The sequence below is a fragment of the Coturnix japonica genome, chromosome Z (assembly GCF_001577835.2).
Source record: "Coturnix japonica isolate 7356 chromosome Z, Coturnix japonica 2.1, whole genome shotgun sequence".
NCBI classification, from domain to species: Eukaryota; Metazoa; Chordata; class Aves; order Galliformes; family Phasianidae; genus Coturnix; species Coturnix japonica.
This window is the reverse complement of record NC_029547.1, coordinates 43,020,319-43,039,238: the sequence shown is the minus strand read 5'-3', so window position 1 is coordinate 43,039,238 and position 18,920 is coordinate 43,020,319.

Here is an 18,920-nt window from a genome sequence, read left to right as displayed (position 1 = left end):
TGGGACCCCCAGACCTGGACTCAGTGCTACAGATGAGGCCTTACAGGGGCATAGTAGAGAGGGAAAATCACCTCCTTCGTGTCACTTATCTGGATGTCAGGCCTTTGACACAGACCCACATAAAATCCAAATCCTTGTCTCCAAACTGGAAAGATAAGGAATTGATGGGTGGACTGTTCAGTGGATGAGGAACTGGTTGTGAGCTTGTACCTAGAGAATGACAGTCAATGGCTCAGTATCCAGATGGAGGTCAGTGATGAATGGTGTCCCTCAGGGATCTGTCTAGTGCTGGGACAAGTATTCTTCAGTATCCTCATCAGTGGCATTGATAGTGGGAATGAATGCACCATTAGCAGTTTTGCAGATGACACCAAGCTATGTGATGCAGTTGATACACATGAAGTACAGGATGTCATTCACAAGGATCTAGACAGACTCAAGCAGTGGGCTCAGGCGAACCTCATGAGGTTCAACAAAGCCAGCTGTGAAGTACAGGCGAATGGCAAGCTGGTAATTTGCCCACACAGCCCAAAAAACCAACCATATCCTGGGCTACAGAGAAAGAATCATGGTCAGCAATCAAGGGAGGTGATCCTGCCTCTCTACTCTGCTTTGGTGAGACCTCACCTGGAATATTGTGTCCAGATATGAAATTCTCAGTAAAGGAGAGATGAGGACTTCTTGGAGTGTGTCCAGGGGTGAGCCACAGAAATGATCCAAGAGGTGGAATATATCCTCTACAAGGACAGGCTGAGAGAGCCAGAGATGTTCAGCCTGGAGAAAAGAAGGCTTCGGGGAGATCTGATAGCACATTTCAGTATTTAAAGGGGGGGTATAAGAAAGAAGGGGACATACATTTTAGCAGAGTCTGTTGTGATTGTTGCAAACCAAAAGAAGGGAGATATTGATTGGATGTCAGTAAAAGAATTGTGATGAGGGTAGTGAAGCACTGAAACAGGCTGCCCAGAGTGGTGGTGGATAATGTGTTCTAGGACAACATTCAGTGTCAGGCTGTGTGGGGCTCTAATAAACTGGATCTAGCTGCAGATGTGCCCTGTTCCTTGCAGGGTAGTTAATGACCTTTGGGTGTCCCAACTCAAGCAATTCTATGATTCTAGAACAGAAGAAAATAAAAAGTCTGGGGTCAAAGAAAAACAAGACTGGGTTAACTGTAGTGTTTTGCAAGTAGACTATCCCACATGAGTCAATTGCCAGTATAAAGAAAATGAAATCGTGTGTCTCAGATACCAACTTTTTGTAGAAGCGTCATATGAAGAATGAATTTCTATGATAAGGCTTTTCAATAAGATTGAGAGGTTTTGCTTGTTTCCTTATTTGTTTTTAACTATGTCAATCAGCTGCTATAATTAATGAGAGTCCAGCTCAGATTATTTCATCACATTTCTCTGGGAACTATTTCTCTGTTGATCCATGGGTGGTTTTTTTTTAGAAGCTGAGAGATCCATAAGCATGCAGTGTTTCCTGAATAATTAAGTATCCTCAAAGTACTGAAGTGGTGGGTGACAGACTCCTTGTAAGAGCACTCAGAAAGTATCACAGCTTTTTAAGAGAGAAAAAAGAGACAGGGGGGGGGGGGGGGGGGGAAAATGAAAAAAAAAAAAACTCTAGCATTTCATTGTTGTGATAAGCATTGCCAATGACAGTCTCTGCAATCTGTCATGTAAGCATGTGTTTTAGAAATGTTGTTTGCTTCAGTTTTGTGAGGAGAAGTTTCATTAAAAATAGCTTTTTACATGTCATTTGATTATTTTTTTTTAAATTCATTTTGTTGTCCATCTTCTGGAAACAATATCCAGGAAAGAAGAGAAAAGACAGGAAATCAGGCAAAATATTTATTCCAAACAAACTATTCAATGAACAAAGTTGTTTTAAGACTATTTATTACATCTTTCATTATTGTGATCTTTAGAGCTCCTGAAATTATGCATACAGCAGGTGTGCAGGAATAATTTATATCTAGCCAATGTAAACATAAAGTGCAGATAGGATTTTTTTTTTATTACGCTTTTTTTTAATCACATAGAATCACAATCTATGTGCCACATGTCATAATGCAGTAGGTAATAGTAATTCATTTCAGTAAAGCAGCAGATGTAGTTTTGCATAAAACATCATTGTAGATCAAGAACCATTATATATCATAACTAGTAAAAGTCTGATGTGATAATATATTCCTCTTTATCTAATTAAAGTGAGATAAACTCTTGTAGAGCAAATCAATTCTGATATGCTGTATTACGATCACTTGCTCAGTAGAGTAAGCCAATTTGAAGCAACTGATCCAAGAAGATCAGATCAGATTTAGTATCAAAGGACTTTAATTTTGATTTAGAACTGAAATATCTTCACTGAGGTTTTATCAGAACTTGATACTAACCAACTAATAATATGTCCAATCTTCAAAGAGAAAACCATCCTCTGTAAATACTGCTGGATTATCCTGATATTTCATAGACTTCAACATGCTAGTCTCATTAGTGAAAAGACGAATCTCAAATGGTTAAAAAATTTTTATCTACAAAAGGAGCAAAGCACTTCCTACAGATATATAAGTCTGCAAGAAATAAATGGTTAAAATTATATGAATGAACAAATTGCAATCCATACACATTTTGACATGTGACATTTTTTACCCATTTCTAACCATCAGAATTTTTGAGATGGCAATTTTTTTTAGCCATATCTATGAGGATCTTAGGCTTTTTCTTTTACCCCCAGAGAATGCTTATTTCTGGTGATGAATATGTGATTGACCACCCCTGAATTGATCATAACAAATGATAGCTTTGGACTCCAATGTTAATTCCAGGTTTCTCTAAATCACTTACTTTTAGGTTCTAGAGACAAAAAAAATTTTAGTTGTCATGGAAAGAAATTCAAAATTAATTTGATTTGAATTTTGAAACGCTTCACTGAGGTCAGAAATAAAATGATATACATGGATTTGTTCCTTACTTCTCAAATAGGCAAGCCATTTATTCCAGACATAGTTTTATGGTTTTATGATTTTTTTTATCGGTATTGCACATCATAGCATCATTTGGTGCACTGGAAGTTAAAGAGTTTATGCTCCAGGTCCAGGTGCTTTTCCTGGAAGAGAAGAAGAACTACATTCCCCAGAAGACTGTTCACTGTTCTGTTATCATTTCTGCTCAGGAGGAATAGATATAAGGCCTTGGTAGGTCATCTGACACTCTCTTTTCCCTTTTTCTTTTTGGGTCTTCTCGCTGCAGCTCAGTCCAACTGCATGTCTGACCTCAGTGTTATGGTGAGGCCTTTCCACCTTTTGGACAGTCTCCTCATTAGATTTATTTATTAGTTTCAATTCTAATTATATTATGTTATAGTGTGTTATCTTGCATTCTGATACCATATTTAGTAAATTAGTTTATTTCTCCTCAGATCATTGCCACTGTTTTTAAATATTTTAGGGGTTCCCTGTTTCCCTTTTCTGGAGGTGTGGATTCGCATATTCCATACACATTGTGAGCCAAACATCTCCATCTTTTCTTTTTAGCTGAAATCGAAACAAACAAAATGGTCAGTATCATAAAATCACAGAATCAGTGAGAAAATAAAAAACTTTCAAGACTGCCCAGTCCAGCTATCCACCTACTATCAATATTTCCCCACTAAACCATGTCTCTATACAACATTTAAATGTTTCTTGAACACTTCCAGGGATAATGACTCAAACATCTCCCTGGGTAGCCTGTTCCAGTACCTGATCGCTCTTTCAGAGAATAACTTTTTCCTAATATCTAACCTGAACCTCCCTTGGTGCAACTTCAGATCATCCCCTTTTGTCCTCTCGCTAGCTGCACAGCAGAAGAGGTGAACATCCACCTTGACATAATTTTTTTTCAGGTAGTTGTAGAGAGCTATAATGTCTCCCCAGAGCTTCCTCTTCTCCAGACTAAACAATCCCAGTTCCCTCAATCTCTCCTCACAGGACTTGTGCTCTAGACCCCACACCAGCTTTGCTGCCCTTCTCTGGACACACTTCAGGGCCTAAGTGTCTTTCTTCTATTGAGGTCCCCAAAAGTGAACGCTGTACTCAAGATGTGACCTCACCAGAATTGAATACAAGGGAAAAATCACCTTCAAGCTTCTGTTGGCAACACTATTTCTGATATGAGCCAGGATGCCATTGACCTTCGTGGCTACCTGGCCACAAAATTGGCTCATGTTTAGCTGACGCTCGAATTTGGATCAAAACAAAACATTATATTCCTCTTTCCGTGTCTTCTAACTCACAGCCTGCATATAACGTGCCCATCTTTTCCTAGAGCTGACTTCAGCATATCTCTAAATATGAAGTAATGAATATTCCTGGAGAGTTTGAAATACACGCTACAATACTTGTTTCCTGCGCCTTGCATCCATTCTCTGGCAGCAACCATATTTGCAAACTTCAAATTCTCAAGACAGAAAACCTTGAATGAGGTGACACACTTTACCCCAAAAATGTGAACAGTGATTACCTTTCTCATTATTTTAAGTTACACAACTGTATCTATTTTCATTTGCCATAAAGTTATTTAGTCATTTCATTAATCCAACCAGTAGCTTCTTTGTTTTGTTAGGATCCTATAGAAAATATATAAACAATGTAGAGACAAATCCTTTTTTTAATGTATTCTGCTGTCTGGTGAGAGCAACAAAGTAATTCAGTGTGGTGCAGACCTGGTAATCTATACCACCCTTCAGTTACTGGCATTTAAATTAACTTTCACAGGAAAGGGAAAAAAAAAAAAAAAAAAAAAAAAAAAAAAGGAAAGGGGAAAAAAAAAAAAGAAAGAAAAAGAAAAAGGCTTTGTATTCAAATCACAGTGATGCACTCTTGGTTTGGGGGTAGGATCCAGTACTTTTTTAGAAGGCCACTTAATGTGTCACATTCAGAAGTCTGCTACCACCAGTTCAATGTGCAAATAGAAACCAATGACAAGTGGCATCCCAGCAGCATTTATTAACATTTTTGTTAGCAACATGGACAGTGGGATTAAGCATACCCTTAACAAGCTTGTGACTAACACCAAGCTGTATGGTGCACTCAACACACTGGAGGGAACGAATGCAATCCAGAGGGACAATGAGTGGTGGGCCTATTAAAACATCATAAGGTTCAACAAAATCAAGTCTGTGGCTTGCACCTGAGTCAGGGCAATTCCAAATAAAAGAAAAAATAAATCCAAGCTGTGCTATAAATATATTGAAGGCAGCCCTGCAGGGGTCATGAGTGTCCCTGGTGAATAAAAAATTGAATGTGAGTCAGTAGTGTACACCTGCAGTCTAGAAACCAAACTGCATGCTAGGTTGCATCAAAAGAATTGTAGGTAGCAGGTCAAAGGAGGTGGTTTTATCTTTCTTTTCTACTCTTCTGAGACCTTACCTGATGTAGTGCAATTAGCATGAGAAAGACATGGTCCTGTTGTAGTCAGTCCAGAGGAGAACAGTGAGAATGCTCAAATGGCTGGAGCACCCCTCTATGAAGATAAGCTGAGAGATGAGGTGTGAATAGAAAATTCTGAGATCTTATAGCAACTCTCCAGAAACTGAAGGGACCCTACAGGAAAGATGGTGAGGGGTTCTTTCTCAGAGATTATAGTGATATAACAAGGGGTAACTTGTAAAATAAAGTGAGATCTAGGTTAGAAGTGGGAGGGAAATTTGTTATTCAGAGGTTGGTGATACCATGGAATAGGCTGTCCCCATCCCAGGAAGTGATCAAGTTTGGATAAAGCCCTAGGCAACCTGGTCTAGTGGGAACTGTCCGGGGAGATTGGAACTAGGTGATGTTTACTGTCCTTTTGAAATGATTGATCCTTTTATCTAGATTAATGTCTTGGAGAGGGAACCTTGAGGGCTAGGCTACCATGACAGTCTTGAAGCCTTCTTGAACAGAGCCTTGTGGAAAACTGGGGCAGCCTGAGTGGATTGCATTCTTGTCTCAAGTCATGTATCTGCTTCTGCTTGTGGCCTGGAGCACACCCACTGCCCTGCCATGGCACCCTTGAGGAAGGACATCTCTTATAAGGAGAGGCAGGAGTAATAAAACACCAAGTCTTTGTGATTTCTCAGCTGCCCTACCAAAACAGCCACTGCTACCTACAGTCTGTCAAACAAGAGAAGTGAAATATTTACACTGGATATAAATATATTAATATATACTTTTTGTATCAGATACTGTGATTACTGCAGGAGGAATACTTAAAGCTCCATAGGGAAGAAGTACTATGTTTTACTTCATATATATCTATTTCAAGATGTTTCATGCTTAAGCAGGTGATATGTTTAGAAAAAGTGCATTCAGTATTTCATTTACTTTTGAGATGAAGGAACTCATTGAAGAATGTATTATAAAGGAGGGCATTAAAAGAGGAGAACAAAATAAAGCGAATACTTACAGACAGCTTTTCCTAATCATGAGGAATTCTTAGGCAAGTAGACATGGAAAATGAAAGCAAGCATCCCTACCAGGGTGGAATCTAGAGTCAATATTTTGACAATGAATTGATGTATAGTTAGAATAGGTCAGGAAAGCCTTTGAAAGTTAAGACAGGCAGCTTAAGTTGGATACAGTAGATAACAGGAAGCCAGATGGTACGTAAGGGGCTTTGCATACACAGTCAAATTGACAGACTGAAATGATCACACAGAAATAGTCCTTTCATTTTCAGCATTCAGTATGGATAAAAGCAGGAGAGTGATGCATTTCTCAAGCCTAGGTAAAAATATGTTTAAGGGGAGCTTATAAGCAGGGTCTGATAGTGACTGGAAAACTGGGAATGGTTTTAAAATAAATGAGGGGAGATTTAGATTAGACATTAGGAGGAAATTCTTTACTCAGAGGGAAATGAGGCACTGGCACAGGCTCCCAGGGAAGTTGCGAATGGCCCACCCTTGGAGGTATTCAAGACCAGGTTAGATGGGGAGCTGGGCAGCCAGATTTGGTATGTGATAGCTCTGCCCATGTTAGACAGGTAGGAATTTAATGTTCTTCGGGGTGCCTGATTCCATATGGCTAGGGTGAGAGTATGAATGAGATTTTCAGCTTTGTGGGTAGTTAAAGAGCAGCTTCTTCATGTCATTAGGCAGAAAGAATCAATAAGATGTAGAAATAGCTCAGACAGGATGCTACTATGAATATGAAATGACACCCCAATTAGGTGGCTGATTTAACTACCATAATAACAGATTACATAATATCTGGATTAGATTCAACATTTCTAAAACAGAAGGGACTATGGCAGTAATTCCAATTGGAATGAAAGCACATGTCCACAAAACATACAATATTAAAGTGTCTAGTAATAAAGAATTCAGTTGAAATCTTGATAAGTCATTTATTACACTTCACTGTTAATGGCAGTTCCTTCTTTCCAGACATTAGTCTGTATTTTATCCAATACATTAAAGAAATGCAATAATCAAAGCTCTGTTCTCAAGAAGGTACAAACAGACCTAGTCACCGTTCCTTTGTTAAAGGGAAAGAAGTTTGAATTTTAACCCATCAGGTTTTTATCCTGTCGTTTAATCCTTAGCAATATGCTCCAATTGATTCTGAATTATTTTTCACTGGGAAAATTGGAATAACCTGACAACATGAATGGCTGATAGGCAGATATTTTAAGTGAAGGCAGGAGATGTCTTTTGACAGAAAAGTTTCCTTGATGAAAAGTTTAAATGCTATTAAGAGAAACTTATTTGTGGATTTGAGTTACATCTTTCTACACATGTCCTCATTACTAATCTAGAACTATTTTTCAGTTACAGGTTTATTTACTGACAGTCCAGATTCACTCCTAAATGGAAAGGCACTCAGTATGTTATCCCAGAGAAACCACCAATGGCAGTCTTCTGAGGGTTATTTTTAGCAAAATAACCATACCCTTTATTTATTTACACATGCTGTCTTCTATAAAGAAGATTAGCAGTGTTTCATTAATTCTCCCAGTCACTGACTGGGATGCTTGTTGGCTTTGTATTAGTATCAGGTCTCTAAATCACATTCATTGCTAGTTTTCAGCTTACAGTATGTCACTGAAATTATATAAGCTAACCAATTTCTTAATCCAAATAATTTGTACCATATTATTTTATACCACTGTTATTACTCGATTGAAGCATACTGCATCAAATCACATGAGTCTATTATTATAACAATGTGACCTTTATCTACACAATTTTTTTTAATTTCACACATATATACAATTATCAAAATCATTTGACAGGTTCTATTTCCATAAGACTTATTGATTGTCATTATTTCCTCATTAAGCAAATCTGTAGCAGTTCTCTCATTGTTTTGCTTCATGTCATGTTGATTAAGAAAACAAGCTTGAGGTAGAAGGGGAAAATAAATGCCCCACTCTAGAAGCGCTGAGCTACAAAAAAAATAAAATGACTGGCAGACAGAAGGGCATATAAAACTAAAAGATGGAAAGTGGAAAAGACAGAACAAAGTCTTTTTTCTTTAAATTGTGAATGAACTGATGTTACATAGTGAAGGCAGAAGAAACAAATCTGACTCCATAGAAAACCGAAGCAGGAACCAGGGAGATGAGGAAGTTTCTCCAGTGAAGAAATCAGCTATGTATTAGAGACGAAATGGAAGATGAGGTCTTCAATATAATTGTTGTTTCTTTAACAAACTAGCACATCCTCAGACACTGGCTTTGCATTGATCTTTCAGGAGACAGTAAACAAGCACTTAACATTTTCTTGCACAGAGTAAACAGAGCAGCCTGGATGAAGCTTTCTTTCAGCCTTCTTGTCGGAAAGAAATGTAGACAGCTTTCAGTATAGTGTGTCAACATCATTTTTTGTCTGATGATAACCGGCATAAAATTTGCAGTTACCTTGATATTTAATAATTGATTCAGAATTGTGAGCCTCTCATTTTATGGTATTTATTTTTCTCTTTAATCTCAAAAATTGCAGCTTCTGAAGACATCAGAGAGACAATGTCAAACTCTGTATTTAAAACCTTGTAGCAGAAATTGCCTGGTTCCTGATGTAGTAACAGAACCTAGAACCTGCTAGCCAAATAAAATATTCTCAGTATTTATTTACTATGTTAGTAGCAGTAGAATCACTTTTCAGATAGTCCCTTTGAGCATTTCCATGTATGATATCAGCTGTCTTTGTACCCCTCAACAGGACTTTACTCTTCAAACTAAAGAAGATGCAGGAACCTGATGTTCTCTGGGTGGCTACAGTATCATCTGACAAATGTTCAGGTATTTAAATGACAAAACTCACCCAAGTGTGACAGACTACATGGATGGGTTTGAGAGACAGTACAACAGGGACTTCTGGTGCCTCTGTCAAGTCAGGCTGGACTCACATCAGAAGTAGGCACCCTGAGACTCGCACTCATTGGCAGCAGCCCTCTTCTCACGGGTTTTCCCCACAGTGCTGCACTTCCCCAAGTATCATCAAGGTCCCAGTTGCAGTCTTGTCCCAGTATCCTGAACAGAGAATGCACACTCCTCCACAGGTACTTGCCAATTGAAAAATCAGTGCAGCTTGCTAGAAATTTTTTTCCAGAATTGCAGATAATTCCTATCACCTTGACTAGAGTGACATGAAAACAACTGCACAGGCAGTTAATATCAGTTACCATGGCTCCGCTGGTGCACTGAAACATGTTAATCCTTTGCAACTCAGTTGTGTGCCTGGGCTGTAGATCTCCACTGTAAGTAAATTGACATACTATATAGCTAATAATGCCAGCACTACAAGGAAATACAAATGCAGTGGTCAGGCATAATAACACAGTCTTTGACTACTTTAATGAGCACTGAAGATTGCTAGTTCTCAGAATAGCTGTGTGTCAGACTGAAATTGAAATTAATTTAGAGTTGTTATGACCTGAGTAGAGGTCACTCACCATCCTTTATATTCACTTAGCTGTTTCACTTTGTTTTATGATTAACACTAGTAGAAAATAAGAGGGAGGGTAGGGGAAAGGGGAAAGGGGAAAGAAGAAAGAGAAAGCGAAAAGGGGAAAGAGGGAAGGGAAAAAGGGAAAGGGAAAAAATGAAAGGGGAAAGGGGAAGGGAAAAGGGAAAATAGTGAAAGGGAATGGGAAAAGGGAGAGGGAAAAGGGGGAAGGGGAAGTGGAAAGGGAAGGGGAAGGAGAAGGGGAAGAGGAAGGGTAAGAAACAAGAGAAGAGGAGAGGAAGAGAGGGGAGGGGAGAGGTCATATTTTGATTATTTTCGTCAAGGTTATTCATAGCTTTATCATCTGTATCTTCAAAACTGAGTTTTCCTGGATTATCCTATTCTCCAGAGAAACTGTAAGAAACCTGCAAGAATACTTAACTGTATCCTTCTTGCACTAAGGAGGCTGCAGAACAGCTTATAAAAGACTTAAGACGCAGGCAGCAAAGAAGAGAGAAAACATGGAAAACTATAGAACAGAGCACAAAATCCCCTATTGTGTGTAAAATTTGTTCCATTCAGAGAAAATCATGACAAGCACCTTACAATAAATGCAAGGTGAATATATATCCCATATTTAGGCTCTTTTATACAATTCCAGACAGCTCTGTGATATTTCTTGAAGATGAAGCTATTCCTTGAAGATGACGTTAGTCTAAAGACATATTTTGAACTTTTGTTACTATACATTTACTAAAAAATACAATGTAATCCACAATTATCAAATGCATTTTTAATTAAGTAGCATGAAGCAAATAATAATTTCAGAATGGATTATGATTTCAAGTCAGGATTCTGTTACAGAATATAAAATCACAGCATTGAGGCATCCCAGGTTATTACCACATAATATCTTAGGCATTTTTCTGGAAAATGACTGTAATAGCACCATCTAGATTCCTCACATATCAGCAGCAGACACAGTTCCTGTGACTATACTTGAATTTGGATCAGGCCGTGGCAACAATTATTATTAATTGAAATATGAGCTGCAGTCAGAGTTAGTACATTTGAAACATGAATGCTACCAATTTGCAGTCAGCATTTGAAAAAGTTTATACTTGCTTTAAAGAATTTGTGCAACAGAAATTCTTCATGCATTGTTCTGCTCATCCACTGAAATAACATGTTTTATGTTTTCTATGCTGAACTGCTGCAACTTGCAGTGCAACTCAGGCATCATAAGCATATATAATAACATGATTTACCAGTATGAATAGCAGGAGAATATTTCCCTATTCCTAGTTTGGGTTAAATTTAAGATTTAACAAGGGCAAATAATCTAATACAGCCTCACCAAAAAGGCCTGGAAGCTACAGGACACCTACTGGGCCAAGAGATGATTAGTTAGTAAGAAAAGCTGAGAGCTACTGAGATAGGTGATAATTAGAATTACAGTGAAGTATGATAACAGAATCCAGGTGAGTGGTTGAAAGACTTTGGATCATGAGGTAAGAGTAGAAAATACTCTCGTGCTATGAAACCAGCTTCTTCCTCTACACAAAGCATATAAAAACTCAGTCATCGGTAGTTTCTGCAGATGCCCTTTTCTCCAGAAATATTACCAGGAAACCCATAGTTCATGGCCCTCTTCACTTTCACATCTCCTTAGAGGGTGATGTGACAGAGAACATCCTATCTGTGAGCATGCTCCTGCTTAATATCTCATTTTCAGGTAATAATTGCTTACTGAGGATAGTTAATTTTCCTATCTTTGATATGACATCATCAGAAAGCAGTGGTTGTAAGCTGTATGCAATCTCCGAGGAGTCATTAAGTTTTAGAAGGTGAAAAAGCAAAACACACTGGAGCTTGTGGTTGCTTTCTTGACTTCTGGTAGAAGCCATTCCCTAATGAAAGTCAGAGAGAAGTGACTGAATCATGAAATAAGGGTAGTTGATACAAATACTTAAAATCTATATTTTCCCCTTTTCACATAGATTCTTTACAGGTATGTGCACTACTGTTTGTTGTTGTTGTTGTTTAATCTATGATTAAAAAACAGAAAATAAAAAATAGGAAACATGTCTGACTAAAATATCTAACAACAGAAAACAAAGTGCCACATACTGAGGAATTAGTTTCTTTTCAACGTACACACACACATACAAAGATCATAAAGTTTTTTAATAGAGATTAATAATTAATTACTGACACTGTAATTATACATAAAAATATATTATCAATTCTTAGTAATTCTTACTTTAATGAATTGACATATAATATGTGATATAAAATACGTACTATGACAAAAATAATAATAATAATAGTGATCAATGGAATTTAAAGAATGTTCGGTTTCAAACCACAGTTCTCCTTTCTGGGTAAATCTTGTGTTCACATCCTAATTTAATTTAGGTGTGCTGAGAACATTTAATCCCAGTAACTGACACACACCAGGCTTGTCATATGTGTGACTCATCCACAACACACTAACTGCAGCTCCAGTGACAGTTTTGAGGAGACACACTCCTTTCTAGATATTAGGGAAATCAACCTGGCTAAAAAACCACGAATGCATCATGTGTCCTCCTACTTCACAGTGCAATTATGTAACAGAGAAATTGCATAGACAAGCAACAAGAACATTTTAGATTAACTTCATAAGCATTATCTCCTTGTTTTCTGATAAGCAATTTGGGGTCCCATAAATATACAGAATAAAAGTATTGCTGCAAAATTCCTGCATGGCTTCTTCTATCTGGAAATTAGCAGGAACTGGTGCTTAAGTAAGTGTCATAACTTAATTTCCATCAGGATTCTGGGGAAGTGCTGGGTGGGGCAGAATATATTCAAAGCATATTCCTGAACTCTAGTAAGATAGGAAACATTACAAATAGGAAATAACTTTTGGGACTACTTAAGGGAAAATTTTCAAGTCTCAGAGGATGTAGGATGCTTACAGACTGTAAATTAAAGAGGATGGTCCTCCTTTTTATGAACATGAAATGTCATTCAGCTCAAAGTTCTGCTTTTAACCACTGTCTGTGCTGAGTGACATTAATATTTCATAGGCAAATACAATGATATTGAAACTCATCTGGAAGAAAAGACAAAAATTATATTAAGTCTGAACCATACCCCACTGCATCCTGGATGGCAGGTTCCAGTGAATGTGAATGTTAACATCCATTCCTGTGAATGTTAACATCCATTGACCCAATGGACTATCTTTGCCTCATCAATGAGGCATGTCCATACAAAAAATAGTTCATTGTCTTTCTTTCTAAAAGCATAAGATCCCTGTATATACAGCCACTAATGGCCTAAATCCTGCACTGTGTCATATTCCATCAGGAGCCAGTGTGCAAATAACATATTTCCATTTTTAAAGTCTGAAAAATGTCACAAAAAGCTTTTGGCATTTACATGACTCAGACAATCACACTTACACACTCTAATTCTCTCTGCAGATAATTTCTAATGTTCAGTATATAACCACAGCATGATTCCAGGACTAAGTATTAAAGTAAAAACTAAAGTTCTGCAGCATAGCCATTAAAGTGCAGCAGACTGCAAAAAGAAGGTATTTTAAATGGTACTATTGACAGCTACTGATTAATAAAGAGAAAATCAAAATGTAATGCACTTAAACCACATATAGTCTTGATGTATACAGAGACTAATTTACTAAATTTCATAACTGTAACTTGGCACAAATTAATGCATCTGCATTAATGAGATTGTCACCTCTGCCTCAGTGAAAAATAAAAAGAACAAAAAACCAAACAGAAGTAGCTCTTTGTTTTTTAATGTTACATTTCTCTATCACATTAAAAAAAAAAAAAAAAAAAAAAGTGATATTTTACATATTTTTTTCCATGATCCTTTATAAGAAGCAAATACCATGTTTCATATCTGAATCTGATATGGAAACATGGTACCCGTATCTGTTGTATATGCCATGTTTTGAAATTGGACCAACAATGGCTGCCTTTTTGAACTGATAATCATAATACCAAATGTGAGCCCAGCAGCTGGAATTCTGTCATGATGGCATAGAGGAAGAGTGATAGAAAGTTATCATTAGAAGGACGTGTCAGAGTGCTAACAAGAAAAGATCTGCTCTTACAGGAATGGATGTAGTTTTCCATCTAAGATGAGAAAATACCACAGTCATTTAGTTTGGGAAGAGTTTGTAGGCATTACTGTTCTCACATCTTCCTTCTAGGAAAAGAATAAAGTAGAAAAATAAGAAAGCATCTGAAGCAGGATGAAAAGATAGTCAAGAAATGTAGCGTGGGTGCAACCGTGGAAGTATGTCTGCATATGCACTGATGTGGTGGAAGGACTAGTGTAAACTCACAGCTGTATTTCCATTATTACCAGTCACCAAACAAAAAGTAGCAGGCATGCTTCAGAGAAAGCAGAGAACAGTTCTCCCTTATTCGGTTTGCCTCAAGAACCTTCTATGATTGCCCAATATATTTCTGCTCTTATATATTTTTCTGACAAAGGTATGATAAGGTCAATGAATTTTAAGACTCTCACTAGTGTTCTGGATCTTCATTTTAGGGATTAATGAGCATGCTTTAAATTTTAGGTGGAAAAGGATTTTAAATTTAAGGTGGAACAGCACTTGAGAGTATTTTGAAAAGCTGAAGCTTCTTCCTGAAAAGAGACTGCTCAGATTTTTAGGTGAGTTCCACTTTAGGTATGTAAGAGATTCAAGGCATCTATCAATTAACTTTACAAAAGCTAAACAGTGTAGATGAAGCAATAAAGACATCAGGAAAATAATTTAATTCTCCCAGTGATTATTCAGAACATTTTCTTTGAACATTATGAGTTGACTATTAGCATACCCACTGTTAGCCACTGGTGTTGATATACATACAAAACAGAAAAGTAATTTTTTTACTCACTTAATTTGGCAATGATCACTAAAACCTGCAAAATACAAGCAGAAGAGAGAAACTAGTTAAAGATTCCAGATATCAAAATAGTGAAAGAACATCAACAATTCATTCAGCAGCCATTCTTCAGCATTCAGCAGTTGCTTAAGCTTACTAATCGTGACAATGTTTAGCTGTCTCATTTCTGCCTCTATGAAAGGGATACAAACAGAAGAATGTGCACTAGTTTCATGAATTGTATAGAAAAACTCTGTAACAGAAATTATAGTGTTCCAGTGGAATTTAGTGCTTAACAGGTTAAACCTCTTTCTCTTCTATTATCTTGTTTTAAATGGAAAACCTTTCGGAAGAGGTAAACAGTGAAAGGGAGAAAAAAAGAAAAAAGAAAAAAAAAAAGAAGAAGAAGAAGAAGAAACACCTCAGTAACATAAAGTATTTAGCAATGATAGCATGTAGTATATGTAAGCAATGCTTCAGAAACTGAAAAGAAAGGCACAAAATGGAGATTTGTAAGTGTGCATACTGCAGTAAATTTGGGCTTTTCCTTTTGTTTTGACAATTAACACCTGAGCTCTATTTTGTAGCATCGGTAGTTAAGACAGACAAAGGCTGTTGTGTTATGATTTTGATTTGACCAAAAGAAAACAAATTACTAATTTATTTCTTCATTTGAAGGACTTAAATCACATGACAATAATAATAATAGTTTTAAAATTATTTGCTGCTAGAGAGTAAGACCATAAAACCTACAAATTTCATATTTTATGCTACCTGTATTGTTGTTGGAGGGGATAAAAACTAGCATATGTATGTGCCTGACAGTTACACCTCAGAAAAAGACTCTTGCCAAGGCAGAAATCTTCCCAGATTTATGAGACTCTTACAGTCCTTCACATGATAGCTATCTCATGAAAACATTCAAAAAGAAGCAAGAGGGTTGAAAGGCATTGGAAAATATGTTACAAATATGAGGCTTCAGTATGCCAGCTTTCTCTTGCAAAAATATGCTACATAGTCTGTGGCTTGGAGTCAAGACTTTCTAGTCTGGATGGCAACATTCTAAAGCATACTTATCCTGGTGTCCAGAAGGCTAGAAGTGAATAAGACAAGCAGGCACTTTTTTTTTTCACAAATTTGAACAACTGAATTTAGTAAAATGCCTGTCTGATAGTTAGATTTCTGTAATTTCCTGGGCATTAAAAAAGATGTGCATAAAAATAGGTCAGTTTCCAAGACAGCACATAATCATGTTAGTAAATGTCAACAGGGGAAAAAGACACAGAAACTGGCACTAGCCTAGAACCATAGAAAGCGTACAACTAAACAAAATCAAACATAAAAAGATGTCAAAAGTTTTGTATCCATAAAAAGACTAATTTTACAGAATAGAATAATAACTTTAATATAACTCTTGTTTTACTTTGCTGTTGAGAAACTTGATACAGAAAGTCATCACACCACTTCTTTATTAATGGAATTCACCTAAGTACATTTAGAGACAATTCTAAAATAAAAGAAACATCTGAAGTTCATGCTAACTGGGACAAGCACCAATTGAGTAAGTAAGTATTTGCTTATAAGTGAGCACTCTATCAGTACTCATAATATAGCACAACCCCAGAAACACAAAAGTGACAGTGGTAAGTTACATACAGTTTGTTTTTATAGAGCAATAATAATTATTTAATTATAGTAAACTGTGATTTACAGCATAGTGCCTCGAAATAGCACAGCTCAAAGACATGGAAGTCTAAACAGATCAATCACCCAGAATGATTTATAGTAATGCCAGTAAAGAGTTTAAATGGAGAAAAACCAGTCAGTCAGTCTGTAGTTCTTAAGGTAATTAATCCCATGAATTTGCAGAAAGCAGAGAGAACTTAGAAGACTGCATCAATTTTATTATTCAGTTTCAATCTCATGTAATTACATGTTATCTACAAGAAAGTATGATTCTTTAAAAACTAAAATACATGCATATTTTTATACTAATGAATATTTCTAGCCAAATGTAATGCAAAATTAATAGGTAAAGAGATAATCTAGGACACCAGTAACATGTTTCTACAAATTCTGGACATCACAGGAAAGAAAGAAAAGCCCAAGGTTTGTGGCTTGTAGTAACATAGTTAAAATATTTGTCTCTTTTAACCCAATTTCTCTAGGAAAGTAGGTTTTTGTACACTTGATATTTTTCTGTCTTCCACTTTGGAGTGTAAAGCCATCCAAATTCATCTGAGTAGTAAAATGCTGGAAAACAATGAATGCCATGGAGTCACATGGTACTGGGCATCTTGCTAGAGCAGAGCAAGAGATCCATATTGCAGAATCCCTGGGAAGAAAGTGGCAGCCATTATCTTCTCCACTAAGCCTGACTATAGAGCAAACATGTTCTTATGACACAGATATGAAATATGTGTCAGGAAGGAGGTGAATAATAATAACACTCTGAAGCACATTAGACACAAATCTGCACAACAACAGATGCTGTTAGACCCAAAACACATGGAAGAAGCTGTTTAAAAAATCATGTTATAAAACATCTACATTCCCTCCAAACTGAGGAACAAGCTGTTCAAATTATGTCATCTAAACTGTTCAGCAAAATGAGATCCTAATCACTAACACAGGCCAATAAGCCTCAACTTCATCCCTGCAAAGGTGATGGAACAACTTGTTCTGAGAACCCCCTACAAGCAATTGGAACAGAAGAAAGTTATCAGAAATAGTCAACTTGGATTCACCAAGGGGAAATCTTGCTCAACCAACCTGATAGCTTTCTATAATGTCACCAGTGGCTGGGTAGATGGGGTAGAGCAGCACACGTTGTGTACCTTGACATCAGCAAGGCGTTTGACACCATCTTCCACAGCATGCTTCTCATGAAACTTTGAAAGTGTGGGATAGATAAGTGGACGGTGGTGTGGACTGAGAACTGGCAGAACAGCAGAGTTCAGAGGGGTGTCATCAGTAGCACAGGGTTTTTCTGGATGCCTTTAATGAACAGTGTTCCTGAGGGATCAGAGCTGGGCCTGGTCTTGCTCAACATTTTCATCAGTGACCTGAATGAAGGGATTGAGTCCACCCTCATCACAAAGGCTGTGCAACCACTCAACAAGATGTGGACAAACTGAAGAGTCAGGCAAGGAGGAACCTTGTGCAGTTTAACAAGAGCAAGGATGGAGTCTTGCATCTGAGGAGGAGTAACCACATACATCAGTACAGGTTAGGGGATGGCTTGCTGGAGAGGAGCTATGCAGAGAAGAACCTGGGTGTACTGGCAGACAACAGGTTGGCCATGAGACACCAGTACACCTTTGTGGCCAAGGACAGTGGTATCATGGGGTGCATTAAAAAGAGCGAGGTCAACAGGACAAGCGAGGTGATTCTCCCCTCCATTCTGCTCTGGTGAGGCCACATTTAGACTACTGCATCCAGTTCTGTGATCTTCAACTAAAAAAAGACAGGGATCTCCTAGTCAGAGTCCAGGAGAGGGCCACAAAGGTGATAAAGGGCCTGAAGCACCTCCCTTATGAGGAAAGACTGAGTAACATGAGTCTGTTCAGCCTAGGGAGAAGAAGACTGAGAGGGCATCTGATCAATGTTTATAAATATCTAGGGGGAGGTGGGAGGCCGACAGATAAGGCCAGGCTCTTCTTGGTGATGCCTAGCAACAGGAAAAGGAGCAGTGGCCTAAAACTTGTACACAGAAATTCCATACAGACATGTAAAAGAACTTATTTGCAGTAAGGGTGACAGAGCATTGAAACAGGTTGTCCAGAGGGTCTGTGAAATCGCCTTCTATGGAGATATTCAATCTATATCCATCTAGGCGCTTGTGTGACCTACTGTCAGGAACCTGTTTTAGCAGGGAGTTGGATTCAGTGATCTCTTGAGGTCCATTTCAGTTACTGTAGTTTGGTGATTCTGATTGATTCTGTGGCTAATACTCAATATCAGTGACAAGTTCAGGGCATTTCAGAGAAAATGCTCACAGACACTGTCTTTGGGGTTTGAGGCAGCCTGAGGTGGGAAGGTGTGGGCGTTAGCTTGGTTTCTGTGTTGTTTTTTTTTTAAACAAGAAACAAGTTTATA